Source organism: Apodemus sylvaticus, chromosome 3 (genome assembly GCF_947179515.1).
Source record: "Apodemus sylvaticus chromosome 3, mApoSyl1.1, whole genome shotgun sequence".
In the NCBI taxonomy this organism is placed as follows: domain Eukaryota; kingdom Metazoa; phylum Chordata; class Mammalia; order Rodentia; family Muridae; genus Apodemus; species Apodemus sylvaticus.
Window position 1 is genome coordinate 13,520,537 of NC_067474.1, and position 8,946 is coordinate 13,529,482.

Genomic DNA, 8,946 nt, shown 5'->3' on the forward strand with positions numbered 1-8,946 from the left:
CTACACAACACATGAAAGCCAAAGGGGTATGTGATACCAGTGTGGTGCAGCTGGCTTTCATTAAGTATTTGGAATCAACTGCGAGCAAAGTGTTTATCAATTTTTGAACAGTATTCTGTCTGTGCCTGAGTGTTGTAGGCTAACTTAGCCTCAGGTGGCTTGAAAACAGAGTAGGTAATGGGGAAAAAAATGAAAAAAATCTTGAAATCCTATCTATGGTATATTGAGAAAGAATAGAAGGCACAAAATTAAAAGCTACTAGGGCTTGGAGAACAACATCTTGGTGGATTGGTAGTCATCTGTTATATGCCAGACTCTGGCTTTGACCCTTAACATCATCATGTTTGTTTGTATGTTTGTTTGTCTGTTTTTAATAAACTTGAACAAGACAAATAGAGAAAAAAAAACACAATTAATGCCCATCGCTTCACTTTGAAATACTGCATACATTAAAGAAACAATTAAAAGTTATTTTCTAGTGTAAATAATATACATGATGATGGATTCATAATGGATTCAGTCATAAGGTAAGTTTACCAGCACACCAGAGTCTCTGAGCAACTTAGCTTCTCTGGTATAACTTCTTTCATATACCCAACCTGGTTGGACTCTGTAGTATTCCAGATCACAATAGATTATTCAAACATGTAAAGTTACATATCATCCACAAAGTGCATAAATGGTAAAATGTTTTTTATTTAATTCTAATTGCATTAAAACAATAAGATTGAGAACAAAAAATTGTAAATGTGTTAATGTATTCATATTTATCATTTATATTTAATGTCTGAATAATTAAATTTGTTTTACTTTAAATTTAAGTTCTTCCCATCCAAATTTTGAGATTATACTTTCAGCTCAAAATACAAGCAGGGTTTAGAGTTGTTTGTTCCTAGAAACCATGAATATAAGCACTGGTATAATTTCTCTTACACAAAGACACTTCAGCACACATTAAATCATATTTATTATATGCATCTCATTCAATATGCCTCCATATTTTATTAGGTATGCAAGAAATATATATATTAAGACTAACACAGCTCAGAGCTAACTTTATGTGACTTAGTATTAATAAGCATTTCCCCTCTTACCGAGTTATGGGGTAGCATCTCATATTTAATGACCTCAATCACTCTGTATACTAGGAAAATGTCATTTGTCAATGAAATATCAGATATTTGCATGGTGATTCATAACAATAACAACTATAATTATAAGATAGCAACAAACTAATTTTTTTTAATTTTTTTAATTTTTTTATTCGATATATTTTTTATTTACATTTCAAATGATTTCTCCTTTTCTAGACCCCCACTCCCCAAAAGTCCCATCAGCCCCCTTCCCTCCCCCTGTCTTCCCACCCAACCCTTCCCACTTCCCTGTTCTGGTTTTGCCCTATACTGCTTCACTGAGTCATTCCAGAACAAGGGGCCACTCCTCCGTTCTTCTTGTACCTCATTTGATGTGTGGATTATGTTCTGGGTATTCCAGTTTTCTAGGTTAACACCCACTTATTAGTGAGTGCATACCATGATTCATCTTTTGAGACTGGGTTACCTCACTTAGTATGATGTTCTCCAGCTCCATCCATTTGCCTAAGAATTTCATGAATTCATTGTTTCAGTACTCCATTGGGTGATACATACCACATTTTTTGCATCCACTCTTCTGTTGAGGGATATCTGGGTTCTTTCCAGCTTCTGGCAATTACAAATAGGGCTGCTATGAACATAGAAGAACATGTATCCTTATTACATGCTGGGGAATCTTCAGAGTATATGCCCAGGAGTGGTATAGCAGGATCTTCTGGAAGGGAGGTGCCCAGTTTACTTTTTTTTTTTTCATGGTATAGAATAGAGTTTATTCAAAGTAGGGGATGGGAGTTAGTGGTAGAGAGAGGGAGAGAGAGATAGAGAGAGGGAGAGAGAGAGAGAGAATAGAGAGAGTGAGAGAGTAGAGGCTGGCCATGACCACATGGAGGGGGGGAAGAGCCCCAGGGGCAGAGAGGTGAGGGAGTGTGGGAGAGCAGAGAGCAAAAGAGCGGTGCCCAGTTTTCTGAGGAACCACCGGACTGATTTCCAGAGTGGTTGTACCAATTTGCAACCCCACAAGCAGTGGAGGGGTGTTCATCTTTCTCCACATCCTCTCCAACATCTGCTGTCTCCTGAATTTATAATCTTAGCCATTCTGACTGGTGTAAGGTGAAATCTCAGGGTTGTTTTGATTTGCATTTCCCTAATGACTAATGAAGTTGAGCATTTTTTAAAATGCTTTTCCACCATCCAAAGTTCTTCAGGTGAAAATTCTTTGTTTAACTCTGTACCCCATTTTTTTAATAGGGTTATTTGGTTTTCTGGAGTCTAACTTCTTGACTTCTTTATATATATTGGATATTAGCCCTCTATCTGATGTAGGGTTGGTAAAGATATTTTCCCAATTTGTTGGTTGCCAATTTGCCCTTTTGATGGTGTCCTTGGCCTTACAGAAACTTTATAATTTTATGAGGTCCCATTTGTCAATTCTTGATCTTAGAGCATAAGCTATGGTGTTCTGTTCAGGAACTTTCCTCCTGTACCGATGTCCTCAAGGGTCTTCCCCAGTTCCTTTTCTATTAGCTTCAGAGTGTCTGGATTTATGTGGAGGTCCTTGATCCATTTGGAGTTGAGCTTAGTACAAGGAGACAAGGATGGATCAATTCGCATTCTTCTGCATGCTGACCTCCAGTTGAACCAGCACCATTTGTTGAAAAGGCTATCTTTTTTCCATTAGATGTTTTCAGCCCCATTGTCAAGGATCAAGTGGCCATAACTGTGTGGGTTCATTTCTGGATCTTCAATCCTGTTCCATTGATCCTCCTGCCTGTCACTGTACCAATACCATGCAGTTTTTAACACTATTGCTCTGTAGTATTGCTTGAGGTCAGGGATACTGATACCCCCAGAATTTCTTCTATTGTTGAGAATAGTTTTAGCTATCCTGAGTTTTTTGTTATTCCAGATGAATTTGAGGATTGCTCTTTCTAACTCTGTGAAGAATTGAGTTGGGATTTTGATGGGTATTGGGTTGAATCTGTATATTGCTTTAGGCAAAATGGCCATTTTAACTATATTAATCCTGCCGATCCATGAGCATGCCTGGTTTTTTCATTTTTTGAGGTCTTCTTCCATTTCCTTCTTCAGAGTCTTGAAGTTCTTGTCATACAGATCTTTCACATGTTTGGTATAAGTCACCCCAAGGAACTTTATACTGTTTGTGGCCATTGTGAAGGTGGTCATTTCCCTAATTTCTTTCTCAGCTTGCTTATCCTTTGAGTTTAGTAAGGCTACTGATTTGCTTGAGTTGATTTTATAACCTGCCACTTTGCTGAAGTTGTTTATCAGCTGTAGAAGTTCTCTAGTGGAGTTTTTAGGGTCACTTAGGTGGACTATCATATCTTTTTTTTTGTTTTTTTTTTTGTTTTTTTTGGATTTGGTTTTTTCGAGACAGGGTTTCTCTGTGTAGCCCTGGCTGTCCTGGAACTCACTCTGTAGACCAGGCTGGTCTCGAACTTAGAAATCCACCTGCCTCTGCCTCCCAGAGTGCTGGGATTACAGGCGTGCGCCACCACCAACCAGCTGGACTATCATATCATCTGCAAATAATGATAGTTTGACTTCTTCCTTTCCAATTAGTATCCAGTATCCCTTTGACCTCCTTATGTTGTCTAATTGCCCGAGCTAGAACCTCAAGTACAATATTGAAAAGGTAAGGAGAAATTGGGCAGCCCTGTCTAGTCCCTGATTTTAGTGGGATTGCTTCAACTTTCCCTCCATTTAGTTTGATGCTGGCTACCGATTTGCTGTATATTGATTTTACTTTGATTAGGTATGGGCCTTGAATTCCTGTTCTTTCCAAGACATTAAGCATGAAAGGATGCTGAATTTTTTTCAGCATCCAATGAAATGACCATGTGTTTTTTTTTTCCTTTGAGTTTGTTTATGTAGTGGATTGCATTGATGGATTTCCATATATTGAGCCAATCCTGCATCCCTGGAATAAAGCGTACTTGATCATGGTGGATGATCATTTTGATGTGTTCTTGGATTCAGTTGGCAAGAATTTTATTGAGTATTTTTGCATCGATATTCATAAGGGAAATTGATGTGAAGTTCTCTTTCTTTGTTGGATCTTTGTGTGGTTTTGGTATCAGCGTAATTGTGGCTTCGTAGAAGAAATTGGGTAGTGTTCCTTCTGTTTCTATTTTGTGGAATAGTTTGAAGAGTATTGGTGTTAGGTCTTCTTTGAGGGTCTGATAGAATTCTGCACTGAAACCATCTGGTCCTGTGCTTTTTTTGGTTGGAAGACTTTCTATGACCCCTTCTATTTCTTTAGGGGTTATGGGACTGTTTAGATGATCTATTTGGTCCTGATTTAATTTTGGTATTTGGTATCTGTCAAGGAAATTGTCCATTTCCTCCAGATTCTCCAGTTGTGTTGAGTATAGGCTTTTGTAGTAGGATCTGATGATTTTTTTGGATTTCCACAGTTTCTGTTGTAATATCTCCCTTTTCATTTCTAATTTTGCTAATTTGGATACTTTCTCTGTGCCCTTTGGTCAGTCTGGCTAAGGGTTTATCTATCTTGTTGATTTTCTCAAAGAACTAGCTCCTGGATTCATTGACTCTTTGTATGGTTCTCTTTGTTTCCACTTGATTGATTTTAGCCCTGAGTTTGATGATTTCCTGTCTTCTACTCCTCCTGGGTGAAATAGCTTCTTTTTGTTCCAGGTCTTTCAGGTGTGTCGTTAAGCTGCTAGTGTATGCTCTCTCCATTTTCTTTTTGGAGGCACTCAGGGCTATGAATTTTCCTCTTAGCACTGCTTTCATTGTGTCCCAAAGATTTGGGTATGTTGTGCCTTCATTTTCATTAAATTCTAAAAAGTCTCTGATTTCTTTCTTTCTTTCTTCTTTGGCCAAGGTGTCATTGAGTGGAGTATTGTTCAGCCTCCATGTGTATGTGGGCTTTCTGTTGTTTTTGTTGCTATTGAAAACCACTCTTACACCATAGTAATCTGATAGGAGGCGTGGGATTAGTTTGATCTTCTTGTATTTGATGAGGTCTGTCTTGTGACCAATTATATGGTCGATTTTGGAGAAGGTACCATGAGGTGCTGAGAAAAAGGTATATTCTTTTGCTTTAGGGTGAAATGTTCTATAAGTATCAGTCAAATCCAATTGGTCCAAAGCTTCAATTAGTTTTACTGTTTAGTTTCTGTTTTCCTGACCGGTCCATTGAGGAGCGTGGAGTGTTGAAGTCCCCCACAATTATTGTGTTAGGTGAAATGTGTACTTTGAGCTTTAGTAAAGTTTCTTTTACAAATGAGGGTGCCCTTGCATTTGGCAAATAGATGTTCAGAATTGAAAGTTCTTCTTGGTGGATTTTTCCTTTGACCAGCAAGAAGTGTCCCTCAGTGTCTCTTTTGATGACTTTAGGTTGAAAGTTAATTTTATCTGATATTAGAATGGCTACTCCGGCTTGTTTCCCGAGACCATTGGCTTGTAAAATTGTCTTCCAGCCTTTTACTCTAAGATAATTTTTGTCTTTGACATTTAAGTGTGTTTCCTGTATGCAGCAAAATGTAGGGTCCTGTTTCCTTATCCAGTTTGTTAGTCTATGTCTTTTTATTAGGGAATTGAGTCCATTGATGTTAAGAGATATTAAGGAATAGAGATTATTACTTCCTGTCATTTTTGGTGTTATTTTTATATTTGAGTGGTTATCTTCTTTTGGGTTTGAAGAAGGAAGGTTACTATCTTGCTTTTTTCAGGGTGAAGTTTCCCTCCTTGTATTGGAGTTTTCCTCCTATTATTCTTTGCAGAGCTGGGTTTGTGGAAAGATATTGTGTAAATTTGGTTTTGTCTTGGTTTCTCCATCTATTGTGATTGAGAGTTTTGCTGGGTATAGTACTCTTGGCTGACATTTGTGTTCTCTTAGAGTCTGCATGAGATCTGCCCAGGGTCTTCTAGCTTTTATGGTCTCTGGTGAGAAATCTGGTATGATTCTTATAGGTCTTCCTTTATATGTTACTTGGCCTTTTTCTCTTACTGCCTTTAATATTCTTTCTTTGTTTAGTGCATTTGAGGTTTTATTATGTGGCAAGAGGTATTTCTGCTCAGGTCCAGCCTGTTTGGAGTTCTGTAGGCTTCTTGTATATTCATAGGCATCTCTCTCTTTAAGTTGGGAAAGTTTTCTTCCATAATTTTGTTGAAGATATTTGCTGGCCCTTTCAGTTGTAAATCTTCACTCTCATCTATACTTATAATCCTTAGGTTTGGTCTTCTCATTGTATCATGGATTTCCTGGATGTTCTGGGATACAAGCTTTTTGCATTTTGCATTTTATTTGACTGTTGAGTCAATGGTTTCTATGGTATCTTCGGCATCTGAGATTCTTTCTTCTATCTTTTGTATTCTGTTATTTATATTTGCATCTATGGCCCCTGATTTCTTCTCAAGGTTTTCTATCTCCAAAGTTGTCCCCCTTTGTGATTTCTTAGTTGTTTCTACTTCTGTTTTTAGATCCAGGATGGTTTTGCTCAGTTCCATCATTTGTTTGTTTGTGTTTTCCTGTAATTCTTTAAGAGATTTTTCTGTTTCCTCTTTCATGACTTCTGCCTCTTGACTCAAGTTCTCCTGCATGTCTTTAAGTTTTGTTTGTGTGTGTGTGTGTGTGTGTGTGTGTTTCTTCTTTATTGGTTTCTATCTCTTGAGCCTTATTCTCCTGCATTTCTTTAAGTGATTTTTGTGTTTCCATTATACGAGTTTCTAGTTTATTCATGTTCCCCTGTATTTCTTTAAGAGATTCATTTATGTCCTTTTTGTGTTCTTCTAGCAGCATCATGACCAGTAATTTTAAATCCAAATCTTGTTTCTCTGGTGTGTTGGCATAACCAGGACTTGCTGATGTTGGAGCGTTTTGTTCAGATGCTGCCATATTGCCTAGATTTCTGTTAGTAGCATTCCTGCATTTGCCTTTTGCCATCTTGTTCTCTGGAGTTAGTTGGTCTTGTCTCTGGCTGGAATTTGGGCCTCCTTAGGGGCTCTGGGGCTATTTCTGCAACACTATATGGCTGGGTTTCCCCTGTAGCAGATTGCTGAGGTGCTGTCCTCCTCTTGGGTGCCCTTGCAGCCCTAGTGTGCTTTGCCCCAGATTGTGTCTGTGAACCAGATGGTGACCGTTTGCACCTTCAGGGAGTGCTGAAGGGTGTATGCTGCGGGGACCTTTTCAGGGTGTTGATCACTCTGCTGGGCAGCTGATCTCCCAACCGGGTTGGTGCACACAAGGCTAGCCTAGCTGCTCAGGCCCTGAGTCTAGGCAAAAGCCTGGGGGGGCCAAGAGCCGAGCAAAGTTCCCCTCAGGCTATGACTGTTAATTGGTTCTGTCAGGTGGCCAGGATGGCAGGCATGTGCGCACGCTCCCTGAAAGTGCAGGTAGAGTCTGCTGGGCTGACAACCACCTGGCCGGTTTGACACACAGATGGCCCACCAGTTCTTGGGGTCAGTCCAGGGCCTGTCGGGGCCTAGACACCCGCTATGTTAGCCTCGGGCTATGCCTGTTAGCCTGCTTTGCCTGCCAGAACTCTCTGGCGTCCTGTAGGCAAAATGGTGGTGTGCACCCAGGGCCCAGGCAAAAAACCTCCTGGCTGGGTTGGCACTCCATGGCCCCCCAAACAGCCCAGGGCCTGGGTGCAGGCCAACGACCATCGGCCTTAGACCCCCCGTGATGTTGGCCTCGGGTTATATTTGTGTACCTCAGTTTGTCTGATCTCTCTGGAGTCCGAGAACCAAGATGGAGTTGAGTCTCTCGTGACTGGCAGGAAGCAGAGTTCTGATGTGGCTTCTGTGTGGTGAAAGGCAGTGTAAATCTGCTGCTGCTTGCAGCCCGGCTGGCCAGCGAAGGTCAGTGGTCGTGAGTGCAGGGCCTAACTGGACCCTGTGTCACCTTGGTTCCACTGCTGATGGCCCTTCAGCTGGACCAGCCACTGCTGTGCTGCCGCCTCCACTCCTTCCACCAAGAGAAACCTCAGCAACAAACTAATTTTATAGTTGGGAGTCACCATAATATTTTTTTTTTTGTAATAAAGAATTGAAACATTAGGAAGGGGGAGAACCACTGCTTTTGGACCTTTTATGCATATACTCATATATCTGCAAATAATGATAATTTGACCTCCTCTTTTTCTATTTATATTCACATTTTTTTCCACATGACTTACTACTTTAGACAAAATTTCAAGTACTATATAGAACAGTGTGTAGGAGAGTGGCCATCATTGCCTTATTCCTTTTCAATTGGAAATGCTTCAACTTTATATTCATTTAGTGAAATGTTTGTTGTGGGCTGGTGTGTATTGTGCATGTGTGTGTGTGTTGTAGGTCTCTCCATAAGCCCTAGACAGTGAAGTGTGGATCCATGTGAAGCAAGAAGGAAATCTAGATTAACACCACTTAATATCTGACATTTGTTCAAACTTTCAGAGGCAAAACTGGGCAGTTTATTTTGGGTACAGCACAATTTTGTAAATAGGTTTCCTGATAATAATTAGTTCAATAAAATGTGTACAATAAACTTAAGACATGATTACATTAAAACTTTTTCAAACTGCATGTGGCTTCTTCTGTAAAGATGGGTTCTATTGGATAAGAAACAACTCTCAAAAGAGAGGTCTAGAGAGTGACTACAGTAAACAATAGTCTTAGCCTGGCCCTACAGATAGAGCAGAAGTCACCTGGGCTGCTAATCACTTCTATTTCCATTTGTAAAGCATTCATGACAGTTTCCAGAAGGATGTGTTGTTGACTGAGAAATAATGCTCAAGATACCTTTCTAGGATGAATGACTGAGATAAAGAGAAGACTCTGGAGCAGTCAGATGTGGCCTATCCTTACAAATAGCAGATGTTTC